Source organism: Trachemys scripta, chromosome 5, assembly GCF_013100865.1.
Source record: "Trachemys scripta elegans isolate TJP31775 chromosome 5, CAS_Tse_1.0, whole genome shotgun sequence".
In the NCBI taxonomy this organism is placed as follows: Eukaryota; Metazoa; Chordata; order Testudines; family Emydidae; genus Trachemys; species Trachemys scripta.
This window is the reverse complement of record NC_048302.1, coordinates 14,661,091-14,681,534: the sequence shown is the minus strand read 5'-3', so window position 1 is coordinate 14,681,534 and position 20,444 is coordinate 14,661,091. Positions and strand designations below refer to the sequence as shown.

Here is a 20,444-nt window from a genome sequence, read left to right as displayed (position 1 = left end):
AGGGCTATCGCCACTCGCTTGTGAACTGTGAGGGCTGCTCTCATCTTGGTATTCTGGCGTGTCAGGGCAGGGGAAAGCAAGTCACGAAGTTCCATGAAAGTGCCCTTACGCATGCAAAAGTTTTGCAGCCACTGGGAATCATCCCACACCTGCAACACTATGCGGTCCCACCAGTCTGTGCTTGTTTCCTGGGCCCAGAATCAGCATTCCACGGCTAGAACCTGCCCCATTAACAACATGATCTCCAAAGCGCCGGGGCCTGCGGTTTGAGAGAATTCTTTGTCCATGTCCTCATCGCTCTCGTCGCTGCGCTGCCGTAGCCGCCTTCTCCTCGCCTGGTTTTCCAGGTCCTGGTTTAGCATAAATTGCACGATACAGCGCGAAGCGTTTACAATGTTCATGACTGCTGTCTTGAGCTGAGTGGGCTCCATGCTTGCGTCTGCACAGTTCACCCAGGAAAAAAGGCGCGCAATGGTTGTCTGCCATTGCGTTCCCCGAGGGAGGGGGAGCGAGGGGGAGGATGTACCCAGAACCACCAGCGACAATGTTTTTTGCCCCATCAGGCACTGGGATCTCAACCCAGAATTCCAATGGGTGGGGGAGACCGCGGGAACTATGGGATAGTTACCCACAGTCCAACGCTCCGGAAATCGAAGCTAGCCTTGGTACATGGATGCACACCACCAAATTAATGTGCTTAGTGTGGCTGCGTGCACTCGACTTTATACAATCTGTTTCCAAAAACCGGTTTCTGTAAAATCGGAATAATCCCATAGTGTAGACATACCCTTAGGTACACTAGCTCGTTCTGTATCTGTTATCAGCAATAGGTGCAGTTGCATTGGTGTTGGCCTCAAGCAAAGAACAAGCTGGTAAACAAGGTTTAAGAGAGTCCAGCCCTGCAGAGGGCACAGAGCTATAGAGGTTGATGATTACTCGCCTCCCCCAACCCCCCAAAAGTCTGAGTGATCTCTGTGGTGTGGTTGGACCCATTATTATTTACACAGCATCATAAATGTGCACAGTGCTTTGCAGAGAATGTCTCACTTGCGAATACGTCCGTCGGTTCCCTTGTGAGGTGGAAGGGTGCTGCCTGTTGTGATGTAGCTGGCATTTTGATACTTGCATGAATGAAAGAAAATCGCTATGGTGCAGATCCTCAAAAGGTATTTGGGCACCTAACTCCCATTGTTTCAATAGATTTCTATGGAAGTTAGGTGCCTAAATTTTTAGGATCTGTCCTAGACGTGCTGTCCTAGAGTTAGGACACACATTTGATAGAGCTGGTTGGTTTTCTTTTCCAAAACATTTTTTTAATTTAAAAAAATGGCTTTTCAGCCAAAACAAAAATTTTCATTCAGTCTAAATTTTCTGCATTTCCAATGGAAAATGAAATTTGTTCTTTTTCTTGTTTCCAGTGAGGAGAAAAAAAGGGGGGGGAATGGGGGACCCCAAAGAACAACAGTTTATTTAGTTTTAAATTACTAGAACATTTGCAAGTATATCTAAAAATTTGAATCATGTTTATTTCCTTCCAAATGTTGCCTGGACAATATACATTTTTGAGCAGCTCTTGATCTGTTCACTTAGGCTCATTCTCAACATATTCCTTATTACAACTAAAAGTTGTATTTTCATTTGGAACTTAAAAGGGCACGATCAGAGTAAATGCCTCAATTTCATTTTGTCCAGCTAAGCCTTACAAAAATTGAAGATTATTAAAATATTTTAAATAGAAGAATAAGACCTCTCCACTGGAAACCGTTTTTATTTCAAACAAAGTACAATGCTTCTGCAGCCTTTGCAGCCCAAAGACCTGAGAATGAAATACTAGATGAGAAATCGGAAAGTGGTATTCACTGGAAACTGGCTGGAAAAAGAAGTAAAACTATTGGCCGGTCTATGTTCATTGTCCAAGCTTAGAAAGCAAATGGCATCTATAGTGAAAAATAGCTTATTTTACACCACTGGTGGAGAAATTTGATTATTGAAAATAGAGAGGGCCAGACTATCCCCTTTCCACAAAGAAACGTAAGGGAAGAGGCCACAGGGACTAATAGGCCACTCAGAGGGAAAGGTTTGGCACCCTGGGAGTTCAAAGGAGGCAAAACCCAACCCCACCTCACAGATGCCGTTTACTTTCAAATATTCTAAAACATATAAAACTGAAAACCTTCTTTATAGACCTTATTTGTACGTTTTACTGGCTAACATACCACGCTAAGCACAGATGCGCTTTCTGGGCCCAATGCCGCAGAAACGTATGATGTGAAGAGTCTCAGTGATTTCATTAGGACTAAGAGCTGTCAGATCTGACCCCTAGTGACTTTTGAACCAGATGTTGGCATTGTAATGAATTATGGCACTGATCCTGTTCCACCCATGCCAGAAGAAGTGCGTCTGAGCCTTTCCCCCCATATTTTACATTCTTTATATGTCCTTCATATTTATTCTTAGCTCTGATACAGTATGTTGTACATTAGGACCACGTCCATACACTACTAAGGATATATACACATCCCAAATGATCAAGGATAATTATATGCTTAAAGAGCAATATGCAAAGGTTCTCCTATGGATAATTAAGGAGAAAACTCGGTTCACCCATGTGGGACATCAGCCAGGAAATACAGACATACTTTGGGAATTCATCCATTATTTATAATCTGCAGTGTCTTGTCAAACACCCTAAATGAGAAGCTGAAGCATTAACACATTCTTTAACACACTGCAGGCCATGGCCCCCATTGGGCCAGATTCATTAGAACACTGCCTTGCACCTGCTAAAACCCTGTGCCCCTTAGGACATTGAACCTGTAGTTGCATCTACACACCCTACCCCCCTCTGGATTTCTGCCAGATGTGTCGGGGGGGCTGGCTGACTGCGGAGGGGATGCAATGTATCAGCACACCCCCAGCACCTGGGCCATGTACCCTCCACTAAGCCAGTTTTTAGCCACTTCCTGTCCAGTACTGGTACGCTTATAGGAACCTGGCATCACCCAACAAACTGGCCCCCTATGGCCCTCCAGTGGCAAATGAGGCTGCAGTTGTTTTGTACTGTTCCCTCTTCCCCCATTATGACTTTTCCTCAGGGTATCCTGATCATTGTTTTTTCTGGAAGGAAGCTACGTTTAGTTTGACTCAAGTAGAAAACTGAGGATTTATCTTATGGTCTTTTCATAAATCCACTTTACATACTCCATTCACAAAGCACTGAAGACTCTTTGCTCGACCTACAATTTGAATCAGTTTCCCAGCAAGAACAAACATGTTTCCTTTTAAAGCTTCTCAAGAGCTGTGCCATAAAACGCAGGCATGCTCATGCAGCCCCACCTTCTGCTAACATTTTTAGAGAGAAATCACCCGCAAGAGGGATTAAGGAAAAGTTTTTTTGAGCGCTCTACCCATTATGGCTACAGGAAAGGATGCTTGGAAAAATGTGCCCTCGCCTAACATTGCAACTGTCTAGACCCCAAATCAGCAATGCATGTAAGCGTGCCCATATTTTTAAGCATGTGAATAGTCTCATTGATTTTGATGCAGCTTCTTGCAGCTTAAAGTTAGTGAAGAACATACATACCTTGCTGAATCAGGGCCTCTGTGACTTGTATATTTTAAAAGTGTAAAAGAAATCTGCAGATATTATTGCTGTTGAAATCCTGCCATCGCATCTCTCTGGAGACAAACCCTTCTTATTTTCCTTTTCATCTTTAAAATCGTTTTTAATGCAAGGGGTTCCCATCTCCACTGCAGAACGATCCTACAGTATTTCAATTAAAGCAGCCAGCCTTCAGATCCATTTTTCCCCCTTAGTTCCCCTACACTTCCATTCACAGCACAGGCACAAAACCCAATTAATTATTAATTGATGCATGTTAAAATTCATTAACTCTGCGTATGAAGCTTAAGCTATAATTAACTGTCTTCCGAGCCTTTTGTTCTTTAATCTCCAGGTAGAGGTTCCCGTTGTTAATAAGAAAGAAGAGAGGCATCCTGAAATCTCTCAAGTATTCACTCCCTGCAGCTTCTGTGGAAGCAGGCAGCTTGGTACTGGTGATGTGACACCGTACCAGTGGGGACATCACTTTGATAATGCTTTCATGTCAGCTACTAAGTATTGATTTCCAGGTGTGAATCTGATCAAATCTAGAAGGGGTATGGGTCGGGGGGCACTTCAAGGTTATTTTCAGAAAGCCTAATGTGCTGCTAGCCTACTTCCTGAGCTCCACAACATATGTGCTTTTTCCTTTCTAATATATTCTGAAAAGATTTGTGTTTTTAAAAAGCTACCAGAAAGAAGGCACAAGACAAACTTGTACTCCACATAGGGGACAGCATTCAACCAAATTTTATTTTAAAATAAAATAAGCTGGGAAATTAATTTACATGTCAGTCATATGTCCCAGCACGTAGCATGGAATTTATATACATTTGTGTTGCCCCTCTCTATACTCTATGTACACTCAGGTTTGTGCATGAATAATGCATTATTTCTTATGCATTTCCACCCCTTCTCTTCCCCCCACACACCCAATCATCAGGCATGTGTTTCTAAGACTTCTATACACTTAGGGTGAGATTTTTCAAAGCTGCCTAATGGATCTGGATGTTCACTTCCCATTCCAAATGCCATAGGCAGCACTGAGAACCCCAGCCTTAAAGCCACAGACAGTTAGTATCATTGATATCAATATCACTGAAGCAAAGGAGAGGGGACAGTATCAGGAAACAGGAAAGGGGAAGGAAGAACATAAGCCTGGCCATACTGGGTCAGACCAAAGGTCCATCTAGCCCAGTATCCTGTCTTCTGACAAAAGCCAATGGCAGGTGCTTCAGAGGGAATGAACAGAAGAGATAATCATCAAGTGATCCATACCCTGTTGCCCATTCCCAACTTCTGGCAAACAGAGGCTAGGAACACCATCCCTACCCATCCTGGCTAATAGCCATTGATGGACCTATCCTCCAGGAATTTATCTAGTTCTTTTTTGAACCCTGTTATAGTCTTGACCTTCACAACATCCTCTGGCAAGGAGTTCCACAGGTTGACACTGCATTGTGTGAAGAAATACTCCCTTTTGTTTGTTTCCTATTAATTTCATTTGGTGACCCCTAGTTGTTGTGTTATGAGAAGGAGTAAATAATACTTTCTTATTTACTTTCTCCGTACCAGTCATGATTTTATAGACCTCTATCATATCCCCCCTTAGTCATCTCTTTTCCAAGCTGAAAAGTCCCAGTCTTATTAATCTCTTCTCATACAGAAGCTGTTCTGTGCCCCAATCATGTTAGTTGCCCTTTTCTGTACCTTTTCCAATTCCAATATATCTTTTTTGAGATGGGGAGACCAGATCTTCACTCAGTATTCAAGATGTGGGCATACCATGGATTTATATAGAGGCAATATGCTATTTTCTGTCTTCCCTTTCCTAATGATTCCTGGCATTCTGTTAGCTTTTTTTGACTGTGGCTGCACATTGAGCGGATGTTTTCAGAGAACTCCACAATGTCCACAATGACTCCAAGAGCTCTTTCTTGAGTGGTAACAACTAATTTAGACCCCACCACTTTATATGTATAGTGGGATTATGTTTTCCAGTGTGCATTACTTTGCATTTATCAACATTGATTGAAGGGGAGGGGAAAGGAGCAGGGGACCATCTTTGTTCTGTTTGTACAGTGCCTAGCACACTGGGGTCCTGGTCCAGGACGGGGGATGCTAGGCACTACTGCAATAAAATAATTATAAAGGGGAGTGGAGGAGAAGCAGGGGAAAGAAAATCAATAAACTATGGATTGGCCTGATCCATCAATTCCTTGACTGTGGTAGACTGCCCCCGGACCAAGCCACACTGAAGTCTTATGTTCCTAAAAGCTCATGCTTCTATGGAGGGGTCAGGAAGGGAAAACCCTTCCACCCCAGTGTGTTCAGGGTTTTGGTTTGTTTTATTTTTTAATCTCCTTCCTCTGAAGCATCAGGGATGGTCATAACTGGAGAGGGGCATTGGTGGGTAGGGCCCAGGCTCTGAAGTGGCACCAAGCATTCTGTCTCTCTCAGGTGTTTGGCTGGCTGGTTCTTGCTCGCATGCTCAGTCTAACTGATTGCCATAGGTGGGGTCAGGAAGGAATCCCCCCCCCCCCACACACACACACTCAGATTGGCAGTGACCTTGGGTTGTTTTTCACCTTTCTCTGCAGCGTGTGGGTGCGGGTCACTTGCCAGGATTATCTGGGTATATCGCACTTACTCATTTCCTGTCATTGCAGGGGCCTCAGGCACTGCACCTCAGTCCCTCCTGTTCTCTGCCTCCGGCACATAATAGTCTAATACCCCGTGGGCTGTCATCCTTTGTTTCTCATTTCGGTTGTGGGGTTAGCATGCAGGTGCTGGGTGGTGCTGGTGGCCTGTGATTTACAGAAGGCTCAGATTAGTTGTTCCAGCGGTCCCTTCTGGTTGTAACCTCTGTGACTCTAAATCACTGGGGTTCTGTGTGGATGCAGTAATCTGAAGTTGCAGGAGTGGGACTTAGGTTCCTAAATAAAATGAATTCCAATTCTGGAAATGAAGGTTTAAAGAGCCAACTTGGGGTTCTTATTTTCTTGTGCCTCCCAGCTCCCCATCGTTTATTTATTCCGTTACTTTTATGAAGTAAGGACGGATGCTCTATTTCTGAGTTCGGAAGGACTCATGGTGGAGTGACACTCCAAACTGGAGTGACGCTCCAAATGGGCGGAAAGAAAATAGTTCAGGATAGGCTTCCACCCCGTTCTCATTCCTGCCAAATGGCTTTTGTGTCTATTCACAATGTAAACATCTGAAAGCAGCAGGGTTTAGAAAGAAAACAGGCTGCACAACTCTAGAAAGCAGCTCTGCGCACATCTGCTAAGCAATACCTGTGAGCGACGGGGGAAGGAGGTGAGAGAGAGTTCTTGATGGGATATTTTTGGGCTACCGATAGACTTCAAGGATCATATAAGGGGCTCAATCATGACACTGTTGTTCTCCCAGGCAGGGGAGTCAGGGGGCACAAGGAGACCCCACGCTCTCTCTGTGATCTACAGGCTTCACTGGTGTCTGCGGTGGGGGCAAAGCAACTACTATTCCCTCCCACCTACAAGCTTGATCCTGCATCACTGAAGTCAATGGGAGTTTAGTCTCTGACTCCAGTGAGCGCGGGATCAAGCCTTAAGTGGGCAGGCAGTGAGTGGGTGTAGCCAAGGTCCCATGCCCCTCAATTCTATGCTTCACCAGCAGGCCCAGAGGGGAAGTCATCTGTGCCAAAAAAAAAAAAGGTCGGGTGCTGATTAATTACCCCTTGGAGCAATGGGGAAACAGGAACCGGATTGTGATTCAGTCACAGTCTGGTTCCTAACCTGCTCCTGCTGCATCACCATTACACACCATGTACATAAAGTTACAATCCAGCCGGCAATGGTGACAACGGTGAGGCCAATATTGGTGTGATTATATTTTATATCTCATTCTCATAGGGCAGGGAAACCAGCAGGGAGAATCCCTCATGTTGTTTTCTCACTCCTAGAGCCGATTCAGCAGCAACACCGCTGGGGTTGTTTTCGTGGGCGGGGGCTAGAGGTAATACCCACACAGTGCCAATGGGTAATGGTGGGAGTTGAGGGACATTAATGATGATCTTGGGAGACCCCCAGAAGAGAATCAGTTAGGACCTTGTATGATTTTTACATGCTATACACCTCTACCCTGATATAACGCGACCCAATATAACACAAATTTGGATATAACATGGTAAAGCAGTGCTCCGGGGGGTGGGGCTGTGCACTTCGGTGGATCAAAGCAAGTTTGCTATAACGCGGTTTCACCTATAACGCAGTAAGATTTTTTTTTTTGGCTCATATGTATTCTCTCCTTGTAAGCTTGTGAAAAGTAACATGAATACTGATATTGAAGATGCTGTCAAGCCACTACAATAGGCGTTTGACAGCACCATGCAAACCAGAGATGGGGACAGTTAGTGCAATCAAGAGCTTGAATGGTCTCATACCAATACAGTCACTTAATACAGATATAGAAAATGATGTGTCAGGGTCTCTTTCTTTCTGCTTTCTGTCCTGTAAGGATTCATGTATAAGGGAGTTACCTAAAGCTAATCTGCTGGAAATATGCTAATTTTTACGATCGAAGAGCATAACAATTAAGCCCAGTTTCTGCCAAGGAGCTTCTGGGATTTAGAATTAGTAGCTCTCTGTTGTGAGAAGAAGCTGAACCTAAATCAGAGGATAACAATCACATTCAACTTCTAGCGATGAGTCCTGGGAACACGGTGTTAAATTTGCTGGCAACTGGTGGATTTTCATTGTGCAGGTCTGTAAACAAACATATTACCTTATCAAGAAGTCTGAGCTTGGTACAAATCCAGGTGGTTTCATTACCCTATCAAATCTTAACAGTGGCACTATAAGATCAACCTTTGTTTTGCCAAGAGCCATGAAAAAGACAAACAGCACTGCCTAAAATCGTTAGTATTTTATTTAGCTGAGAGCCAACCTGATACAGTGCCAAAGTTTAAAAAAAATAATTAAGTGTTTAGGGCTGGTGGAAGGTGACAGATAAAGATGATAGGGAATAAATGCCTCAATTTATCAACGAACAGCTACAGTAATAGCAGTGCAGGTTTCCCCAACTACTCTGCAAAATATGTCCTGTTTTTCTTGATTTAGCCTTTATGCAGTGCTGTTGCTGATGGATAATATAGACGTTGGGAAGAGTTGTACTCCAAATGGGCTAGATTCAGGAAGGGTGCATAAGAAGATTATTGAGACTGTAAGTTCTTTGGGGCAGGGGCTGTCTTTTTGTTGATATGCATCCGAAGAAGTGGGCTGTAGTCCACGAAAGCTTATGCGCTAATAAATCTGTTAGGCCTTGGCTACACTTACCAGCTAGTTCGACGGCTGGAAATCGAAGTTCTGGGTTCGACTTATCGCGTCTAGTCTGGACGCGATAAGTCGAACCCGGAAGTGCTTGCCGTCGACTGCGGTACTCCAGCTCCGCGAGAGGAGTACCGCGGAGTCGACGGGGGAGCCTGCCTGCCGCGTGTGGACCAAGGTAAGTTCGAACTAAGGTACTTCGACTTCAGCTACGTTATTCACGTAGCTGAAGTTGCGTACCTTAGTTCGAATTGGGGCGGGTAGTGTAGACCAAGCCTTAGTCTCTAAGGTGCCACAAGTACTCCTGTTCTTTTTGTTCTGTGTTTGTGCACAGCCTAGTACGATGGATCCTGGCCCATACTTGGGGCTCTACCGCAATACAAACAAATAATGGGAAAGGAATTAGAAATTATGGGCTTAATAAGTACGGGCAGGAATTACTGGGTGAAATTCTGTGATCTGTGTTATACAGGAGCCCAGACGATGGTCACAGTGGGCCCTTCTGGCCTTAAAAATCTATTCAAGGTACAGTAAAAAAGGCCATGGAGGGCGCAGAGCATTGAGAGCTGCTACATGAAATTCAGATCCAAATCTTCAGAGCATGCATGTGCTCCATATCAGTGTCTCGGGACCTAGACCCTCAGACAGTGTAAACAGGCATTGAAGTTAAAAGAGATCTCTTCAGTGGTTCTAGATTTTTTTTTTTAACTTACTACTGTTACAAGTATCCTCTGGCCTGAAAGCAATTAGAGAACAAATCTCTCTTATTCATAGTAGTATTTTTCAGCTAGTTTACATTGTGGTATCACTGTGGGCCGGATTTTCAGCTATTTAGGTCCCTAAAGATGCAGATAGATGCCTAGTGGGATTCTCAAAAGCTCCTAGGCACCCAACTCCCATTCAGATCAATAATTGGAAATCCATCATTGATTTCAATAGGTATTAGGCACCTAGTGGGATTTTCAAAAGCACCTAAGCAGGTTAGGTGCCTATCTGGATCTTGTCTCTCCTGTCTTCCTTCGATAGCTCAGTTGGTAGAGCGGAGGACTGTAGGCTTAATTCTCCAGGGAATCCTTAGGTCGCTGCTTTCAACTCCGGCTCGAAGGAACTGGCTTTTGTTTCCTTCATCACACATTGGGGTGGGAGGGATGGCTAAACCCAGGGTTATGAGTTCAATCCTTGAGGGGACCACTTAGGGATCTGGGGCAAAATCAGTACTTGGTCCTGCTAGTGAAGGTAGGGGGCTGGACTTGATGACCTTTCAAGGTCCCTTCCAGTTCTAGGAGATAGGATATCTCCATTAATTTTTTTTTTGAATCCTACATATCTGAAAATCTGGCCCTGTGTGTATAGTCAGTTTCACTCTTTCCCCTTGTACAGCCGCTGAGTCGCTTTCCACGTTGGTTGGCTAAGTCTATCACACAGCAACAGGGAAGAGGAAGAATATTTAAAAAAATAGGAAAACATGATTTAGAACTACCAGAAAGTGTCCAGTGGATAGGAGCGAGTGTCATGCCTCAAAACTATTTCAACATTTTTTTTTTTTTTAAATTATTATTTGTAGCAATATAAGTCCAGGAGCTTCAAGGAGACCCCATCATGGACCAGCACCTCACTGTGCTTGGCCCCATACAGGCATAGAACGAAAAGATAGTCATTGCCCCAAACATCTTACAACCTACATTGATGTGAAACTGACTAGATTTTGTGATGACCGAGTCCCTTTAACACACCTAGGACACTGAAATAGAGCCAGATGTTTCAACTGCCCAGCACTCACAACTAGGTCGGATTTTCAAAAGTACTCGGCCCCTTTCATTGTAGCACTTACCCCTAAGCACCCACCATGATTTTGAAAATCTAGATGCTTATTTAGATGCCTAAACGGGAGCTGAACTCTTTTTGGAAAATCTGGCCCTCAGTAAATAATATCAGTGATTAATAGTAATTAATAAAGAAATGGAAGAGGCCACTATGATCATTGACTTAAAACAAAGTTAAACGGCTACTTTAGCAAAAAGTTAATGGACTATGCCCCTTTTGGAAAGAGAGGAAGAGGCAAAGAACAAAAATACACCTAATTGTGAAGAACACTCTTTGCATCCAAATAAAGCAATGTCCTTGCCCAGCTGTTAAAAAGAAGCAGAAATTAAATACAAGTTGTTCCAAATATGTAAGATGCAGAGGCTGCCCAACGCCTGCTTCAAGCAGAAAGAAGTTTTTTGGGTTGCTTCACTCAGGAAGCAGTGACCCCCAAACTCCATCATTAGTAACAATAATTAGAAGGTGCTATAAGAGGGAGTATATGGATGATTGCACCTAAAATGAACAGTCTCATTAATTTATTACAGATTTTTAACTTGGCTTCATTAGGACCTGTCTGTTGAAGGCCATTTAGGACTCTGAGGATGTGTCTGTGCTTTAGATTCCCTCCATGTTGTCTAGCAAAAGGAAGGGAAGAGCTCTTTGTTGTCCACTGTGACGTCTTGTGCATAGCCACTGTCAGTCTTCTAATCAAGGGGAGGTGGTTTATGGAAACCAAGCGCCTGATTCCCCACTGCCTTGCTCCTTGTGTAATCATTTGCACAGTGAGTGCACAGTTTCACAGCCACTATCTCCTTCTGCTTGGGCAGCATCTTACCTCCACTTGGCACTCCCTTTGGACAGGTGCAAAGGACTGCACGAGGTACAAAGTCCTGTGGAATCAGGCCCCAGGCCTATAGAACAAGTCTCCGTAAAATAATGTATTTTCCACCTTCAGATTCAGTTCTTTACACCATTGTTTTGTGTCAGTTGGGGAGCTCTGTTCTCTGCTTTCAGTCTGAAATCATCCAAGGCTGATCACCTTTTTCTTTTTTTAATTTTTATCATCAATCCTCCCTGTGATGGCACCTGGTCCTTTGCTATTTCCGCTGCTGTGAACACAAAATCGTACCGTGACCTGGGGATATCAGGTGAGCTGCTCCCATGCTGCTCAGTGAACTCTCTAGTGGCAGGGCTCTCTGAGTGCTGCAGCTGGTTGCCTTATTCCCACTTGTGTGATGACTTCCCCCTAAGCGTGTGGCCACCAGAGCCACAGCCTGTCTTCCAATGAAAAACAGAAACTGCAATTGCTCTTGTCCCATTGGGCTGGAAAAGCAAGTATATAGTTCTCCAGGATAACCCTGTTTTATATTACCGTGACTCCTGTGGCCAGTTTGAGTTTAAAGCTGTAGGCTCACATTAGACCTGATCAGATCTCTTTTATCTCACTCAAATTGAGGGGGCAGGACTAGTCCTATGCAGTCGGTAAGGGTTGCAGGATCGGGCCCTGAATTATTCACTTTCTTAATACAAATCAAAGTAACCTTGCTTTCCTGGTTACATTTTATTTAAATTGTTGGGAAAAAAACCCAGTTTCTATTGTTGTATTTTTAAAAGACATTTTGGATGGGATTTTTAAATGTGCCCAGCATTGCTTTAACTATGAAGTCAATAGAAGTCTTACTTATTATTGTTTGTTATTTGTATTGTGGTAGTATCTAAGGGCCACTATCAAGGGCCCCATTGGGCTAGGTGCTATAGATTCATAACAAAAAGATGGTTCATACCATCATTACAATCTAAGAATAAAACGTGAGACAACAGATGCACATGACAAACAGACAAGCACAATGTAGCTGTGAGACAACTTCGATTAGCGTAATAAGCAGCAGACACACCAGCCATCTAGCCATTGTCAAGTGGTTTGTATGACATAGGAGGGTTTTAGAGACCGCTGTAAAGAAGGATAATGCAGTGGTTTTGTGGGTTTTTATTTTTTAAACAGCAAGCACTTCCCAAAAGAAGTGACCAAAAAAACCCATGAAGATGCTTGTTAGAAACAACTGGCTTCAGTTAGACCAGTGCTAAGTGCTTTTGAAAACCCCACCTTTAGCTTCAGGAACTGAATTAGGTGCTTGTGGTAGGTGCTGGATTGGGAAGACCATAGTGCCCCTGAATTGGTACAACACAATGCTTGGCAATAGAAGCTCCTCTCCACTCCCCACCAGCTTACCTCAACCCTGACTTGAAGCGAGAGGGTAGTTTGCTCCATTTCCTTTGCTGCTTTGGTCTGTAGCAGATCCTCCTCCTATCTGAAGCTGTTTCCTCTACGCTTCCGACCTCCAGTTTTTGGTGTATGCCTTACAAACTGGTCTTAAGTTAAAAATCCAGAAGAGAGAACTGAGGAGCTTTTGGTCCTTGCGGGTCTTTGCTACGCTGACTTTCCGAGTTGTTTTTCAAAGGCGCTTAAGGGAGTTTGGTATGCACATTTCAATGGACTCTGGGCACTGACTCCTTTACGGGGTTTTTTTGGAAAATCCCAGCGTAGGACTCTTTAATAATAAACGATTCCAAAACTTTTCTCTTAAATCTAGTTTTTGCTAGCGTGTGAAAAAGACAAAGAAACCCCACAAATGGTAACGAGTGATAAGCACTTGGGAGAAGTTAGGCTGTTAGACAGTACCCACCATGCAGAATTTATGAATGGTTAACAAATCTAAGAATGTGGCCCCCCTCTAATGGAGCAGAAGACGGAAATATTAAAGACGTGCTAACAGCTAATACACTGAGAGCCAACTGCTTACATAAGACTCAAATGGGAAGCAGAGAGGCAATTCATCTATTTTAAGATAAACAGGAGAAAAATACCTTGTGAATCAATATCATAATCCTATCCAGCAACTGTCTATTTGTGAGACTGTGCTCACCATCTACAGTCAAATCCAGTGCAGCTCAGGCCTGGTCTACACGGGGAGAGATCGATCTAAGTTACGCAATTTCAGTTACGTGAATAACGTAGCTGAAGTCAACGTACTTAGATCGATTTACCATGGTGTCTTCACTGTGATGAGTCGACTGCTGCCGCTTCCCCGTCAACTCCGCCTGCGCCTCTCACGGCGGAGTCAACAGGAGAGCGCTCGGGGGTCGATTTATCGTGTCTAGACACGATAAATCGACCCCTGCTGGATCGATCATTGCCCGCTGATCCAGCGGGTAGTGTAGACATACCCTCAGATTACATGATGAAAAGGGAAACACCACGGGCCTGATTCTATTACTGTAAGGCCCCTACCAGCATGAAGCGCCCTTAATGGGAAAAAGAAACAGCCCTCTAAAAATACCCCATGTGCAGTGCGGCCTTTCTGGCAGGGAAGGCCGCACTGCACATGGGGTATTTTTAGCCCTGTTGCATAGAGAGGGAAGTATTTCCTCATCCATTTTACAATGGGTAATCTAAGGCAGTGGTTCTCAACCAGGGGCCCCCTGGGGGGCCGCAAGCAGGTTTCAGGGGGTCTGTCAAACATGGCTGGTGTTAGACTTGCTAGGGCCCAGGGCAAAAAGCCAAAGCCCCGCTGTGCAGGACTCCAGCCTGGGGCCCCAAGCCGACGCCTGAGCAACTTAGCTTCTCGATGCCCCCTGTGGCATGGGAGCCCTGGGCAGTTGTCCTGCTTGCTACCCCCTAACGCTGGCCCTGGCTTTTATATGCAGAAAAACAGTTGTGGCCCAGCTCGACCATGGAGTTTCTATAGCATGGGGGTGGGGTGGGGTGGGGGCTCAGACGACCCCTGATCTAAGGCACAGAGCAATTTTCAGAGGTGCTCAGCACCCAGAGCTCCCAGTCACACTGCAGGGATTTGAACCAGTGGTTACAAAAGTCTAACTGATGCAAATGGGATACTTCGGATATTGAGTTTGCAGCAAGGTGGGGTGTGACTCTACCCTGCACTAGCCCATCTCACATTAACTGTCCATGTGGATCCTGCAGAGGCGTACTAACACGTTTGTTAGTGCGTTTTAATCTCCTCCCATTTTAAAGCTACAAGTCTTCTCCCATTTCACACCCCAGCTTGCTGCAAACCAACTGTTCTTGTACACAAGCCCCTAGGTAACCACACCAGCTCATAAGCAGTTAAAGTTTGTTCCACCCACCTGATATTTCATAGGTAATATGCTTCTGTGGAAAATAATGTTGTGTTCTGCATTTTTTTGGAGGGGGGGGGATTAATCAGCAGTATATTAAAATAAGTATTACATTTAATTTAAACTGTTCTGTTTTTAAATTTCAATTTTATTAAGAACAGTTGGCAGAATGTAACAAGAGAGTTGTTTTTTAGTTTTTAAAAAATGTATCTGCTTTAGGTTTTGAAAACAGACTTTTTTTCTGTGTACACTTTTCTTCTAATTGCAATCAGAAACACATAGCTGGGTACTGTTAGCAAAGACCACTGGGAGTCAAGGTTAAATCCAACCTCCAAACTACCACTGAATGATACAGGCAAATCAGTTTAGGCTGGTAGGACTCATACAGAAGTAATTAATTACCAATCATCAACTAAGTTTTTGATCCTGCAAAAACATCTATGTTTAACTTTAAGCACATGAATAGTCCCATTGACTTCCCTTAAAGTTAAGCCTGTGTGCATTGTTTATTTCAGGATCAGGGCCTACGAAATGAATTTTGAACCTAATATAAAAGTTATATGTATAATAAACAGCTAAGAATTTTATACAATGCAGATTTTTTGTGGGTTAAAAAAATTATTTCTGATCCTTACATTTATATTTGATCTAAACCAAACAAATGTCAGTCTCTCAAGTTATATACATTATAGATATTTTAATAGAAAAACAAAAATGAGAATCAGAACAGTTGAATGATACAGAGTATCTAGTATTATATATAGAAAAATGTGCATTTCCTGTTTTTCTGATGTTTGGGGTTTGTCTCCCCTTTAGGTTATGTGCACATGGCACAGTTCATCCAGGCTTCTACCCAGATTTTACGCTTAGCCCCCCTACCATCCACATATTAAAACTCTGACTAGCGTTTGGAGGTGATTTAAGCCCAGGTTAGCTGACCCAGCTGGGAGTGTGGGTTACAACCATGCTCTTCCTTAACTTTGCCTGAAACCTCCTAACTTTGCAATGAGGACAGAGACGAAATCACTTGCGTGCTGATAGTCCTCCAATGCCTTCCCACAATATGGCCACAAAGGTCAGATAAATTCTCTTGCAATTGACAAGGATCCTAGAGCTCCTCAGCACAAAGAATCATGAGATATGTCTCCAGAAACAGAGGCAAGTGCAGACATCGTGAGGGCACAGTAACATGGATAGGGCTTTGCAGTGAGGATGCTCACACCTAAGCTAGGCTAACCTGGATGTTCAGACCCAGGTGCCAATCACTCAGGTTAACTGTGCAGTCTAGATATAGCCTAAGTGGAATGTACAACAGTTTTGCCCTAAAATACATGTTCTTCAACTCACTGGGCCAAACTGATTGACTTCTCACATGAGTCCTACAGTGTTCCCATTGGTATCAATGGAAATATGGGAATTAGACAATGGTCCAATGTGTTCCACCATCTTGATGACTGCAGGAAGACAAACTTTTCTGCTGATATGAACCCTTCTGGCTTTGCAGCGTTTGCCTCTAACAATTGGACAGCTGTAACTCCAAAACCAGGTAAAGGGAAAAGGAAAGAAATTCATGGTTTATGGCCAGGATCTAAACAAATTTTATTGGAAATATTTATGTTTGTAGGTTTGAGGAGTTTTTATAGTGAGGAGTTCTGAAAACTGCCATAAAATTTTGCCTTGGGGGTTATGATTACATTTGTATCTGTCCCAAACTTATATAAATAAAAAAGACAGTTTTTACTGTAGAAGCTTAAAAGGTTAGAGTGGTATTTGGTCTGTGATGAACCTTTTATAGGTATGATGTTGTAAGAATATTTTTTAAAATAGCAATAAAAATACAACTTTACATTTCTTGATAAAGCCATGTTACCCTTGGTGATAAGAAAAGGATAATGTTAAAAATGTAGTTGCGTCATTCCTGCTACACCATAGTCTAATGAATTTTTGTACATGCAAACTGCTCTAAACAGTAACAAGCTTAGAGTCTTGTTCAGAAGAAATATGATTTCAAGAAAAACAATGAAGAGTCCGGTGGTACCTCAAAGACTAACAGATTTATTTGGGCATAAGCTTTTGTGGGTAAAAACCCCCACTTCTTAAAAAAGTGGGGGGGTTTTTTACCCACAAAAGCTTATGCCCAAATAAATCTGTTAGTCTTTAAGGTACCACCGGACTCTTCATTGTTTTTGTGGATACAGACTAACACGGATACCCCTCTGATACATGATTTCAAGGGAAACTTTGTGAACGTCTGAGATTTTATGGAAGAGTCACATTTCTTGACCTCATCTTCCTGGTTTTTGATCTGGCTCCATTCCCGAGCAACCTGTGTGTTATGTTAAGAGTAGTAGAAACTCCCTGAACATTAAATCTCACCAGATGAGGGTCAATCCATCCTCATCATCATATCCACTCATTATACCCCACACCCGAACATAGCCACTCTATGAACTTCATATCCTCATATCTCAATGCCTCAATTGACCCATCAACCTTTTACCCCCAATCGGAGATATTGCAGATTATGTATTCCTTATGCCACCTGATCTTAAACCAAACTTTGCACCCTCGATAATCTGTACGTTATTCCCTGATAACCAGAAACTTCTATGCTCAAACTCTGTTCACTTTTTGTTTAATATCATCTTAACATTTTTAAATCTGTTCATAGGGCCCAGATGCCCATATGATTGTACCTGATTATAGTCTGTAACCTTCTGAAGAGTATGAAGAGTCAGCAAGCATCATGGAGAGTGTTTCACAAACTGCATGCTAGGTAATACCATGAGAGAACCCCATGCTTGTAAAACTAAACAGTCTCTTTACTAAGAGAACTACACCTCTACCCCGATATAACGCTGTCTACGGGAGCCAAAAATCCCTACTGCATTATAGGTGAAACCCCGTTATTTAAAGATTTAAAGAGCTCCAAGCTCCCCACAGCGGCCAGAACCCTGGGCCCTTTAAATCGCCACCCAAGCCCTGCTGCTGGAGCCTCGGGGTAGCAGCGGCAGGGCTCCGATGGTGATTTAAAGGGACCAGGCTTGTGTACAGACTACAGCGGCCAGAGCTCCGAGCCCTTTAAAGCGCCGGCCGAGCCCCGCTGCCGGAGCCCCGGGGTTACTGCGATATATGAAAACTTGTGTTATATCGGGTCGCGTTATATCGGGGTAGAGGTGTATTTACAGAGATGCTGTCATAGTAGCTAGAATTTTAGCCATGTATACACAGATTAACTTCCTGGATCCTCTTCCAAACTCTTCCTACCCTGCAACCTGCGCTCCTTCCTCCTACTTCCATGCAGGTCGCTACATCTTTCCATTGAACAATTTTTGTTGTTGTTGTGTCTTTTGTTCAAGCATCTGATGACTTGCTGAGGCTAGAGTTTACCAGTACATAGCCCTTTGTAGGGCTTTGGCCTTTAACCCCAGTCCATTGCATCCTGTTTAGTTCAAAGACCAGTAGAGTTAAAGGCCTGTCTCCCATTTCTCATTTACATTATCTCTGTTGGCAGGGGATTTACTTCCACCCTGTTGCTGCCTTCATTCTATTAGGTGGCATCTTGCTGGTCCTCTGTATGGATCGTATAAGTCATTTTCTTCTGACTCTTCTTCTGACAATTGAGGGGATCAGGCATGTGCACCCCATGCTGAAGCTAGTGTCTTCGCTTCTATTTTGAGCAAGCTAGCTATAGTACACTAGCATGGGTACATCTACAAGAGATGTAAATCACATCTGTGACTGCACTGTCAATGTACCTTAAAAAGCCGGTCGGCTCTTTGCTTATCTCAGTCTAAAATTGCTGCTTAACAACGTTGCTTAGATTACAGTGCAGATGGTTCTGCAATCCAGCTGGCAATGAATTGGTCCTTGATTTAATGGTATAGTTGTGAATATGGCAGTTGAGTGGCTGGCAGCCGCCTTCTTGTGCAGTGCAGGGACATTGGGGTTCTTTGTATCTGCTGACGTCATTCTGCATATATCCTGCTCTTCAGTGGAAGTCTCTACATCCTCCATCTCTGCATATCCTGCTGTTTTTTCCTTCCTGGTGTAGTTGCAGTGTTGGGACACAAAGTGGTTCTGTTTCCCACACCCCTTGCACCATTGTCCGTAGGCTAGGGATGAGCCGGTACGGGCCGGTACAGCATACCAGTAAGAACCCACACCGGCCTGTACCCAGCCCACATTAAAGCGCTGCCGTGGCAAAGGACCCTACAGCGCTTTAACATCCCTGCTCCTTTTGCTCTCCCCCCCCAGCCACTGACGGGGGGGGGAGGGGAGACAAAGGGAGCAGCTGCCTTGGGGCCGGCGATTTAAAAGGGCCCGGGGCTTCAGACGCCACTGCCGCTACCACAGCAGCAGCATCCGGAGCCCAGGGCCCTATAAATCAACACGGGAACCCCAGGTGGCATGGGCCAGGTGGCCTGGAAGTGCTGGCTGGGGGATGCTGACCCCCCAGCCCTGCCCCTTCCACCCAAGGCCCCACCCCGGCCCCATACCTGTAAGTGTCCTGAGTTACTTTCACTCCTGCCATAGGCTGAGTATTTTTCTTTATAACTTTAGTGTTGCTTTCCACAGTAGATACTGGACCATGATGCTTTCCACTGGACCATGATGCTTGCATTCTTGTTCAATCTGTCTGTCCCTGTCCTGCTTCCCCATTTCTTTTAGCTTGAGCCTTTGTAGCACTAGTAATTGTCCCTGTTTTGATCCTTTCCCTGGACAGTTCATCAGTATGTTCCCCAGGAATTGAAATTAGGGGGGTGTTTGAATTTATGGGGGGGGGTCAGGGCCGATGAGAGGTGAGACTCTGAGGGTGATGGTGGGCTGTATGGCACCATAGTAAAAACTGGAAAATGTTTCATGACCATTTTATTAGATTTAACTCATGTTTTAAAATCATCACACAAATTAAAGTTGGCTACTCAAGCCTTCTATGAAGCACTACATCTACATCCTTCTTGGTTTCTTGTTATAATTTTGCACAACTCTGTTAATGAACTTCTTGAATGCAATGTGTTCATCTTTGGTGGCTTCTCATGTGTCTGGAACTTCCATTCCTTCAGTTGATATGCTCATTAGTTCATTCACATGATCAAGCAGAAGGTGACTTCTTTCAGAACACAAAATTCTATTCAGTGATGAAAAATAATGCTCAACTGTAGCTGTTGTGACTTGGAGTAGCAAGAGATGAATTCCTATTTCTTTCATCCCAGGAAACATAGCATAAAGATCTGGTGGAGCCAGTAGTGATGATAAAATAGAAGTTGATGTCAAATCTTCATTCATTCATCGTATGATATTCCACTCTGTGTTCAAATTCTCTATTCTGTCCTGAGCACATGGCAGCCCCATTGCTGGTAGTGCCTCTCTCCATGCAACTGTCAGTGTTTTATAGGACAGGGATCTGTAAAAGTGACGTAGAGGTTGAGTAGAATCTAGAAGTCGCTGTTGTAGATTTTAAGAATCAAGTCTGTGTACTTTTTCAGATGTCTTAACAAACACTTCTTGTCCTTTTCACTTAAGGATTCAATATAAATGCCTTCATTAGTCAACTTCTGGACTGAAGTCTTTGCTTTGTCCAGTACTTTTTC

The 20,444-nt window shown here is 43.7% G+C and overlaps 1 non-coding gene across 1 annotated transcript; it reads left to right on the top strand.

Annotated features, from left to right (window-relative positions):
• Nucleotides 1-9,923: 9,923 nt before the first annotated feature.
• TRNAY-GUA lies at nucleotides 9,924-10,014 on the top strand. Its single transcript is given in 2 exon segments — nucleotides 9,924-9,960; nucleotides 9,978-10,014. It is a non-coding gene; the product is annotated as a tRNA-Tyr (tRNA).
• The last annotated feature ends 10,430 nt before the right edge of the window (nucleotides 10,015-20,444 follow it).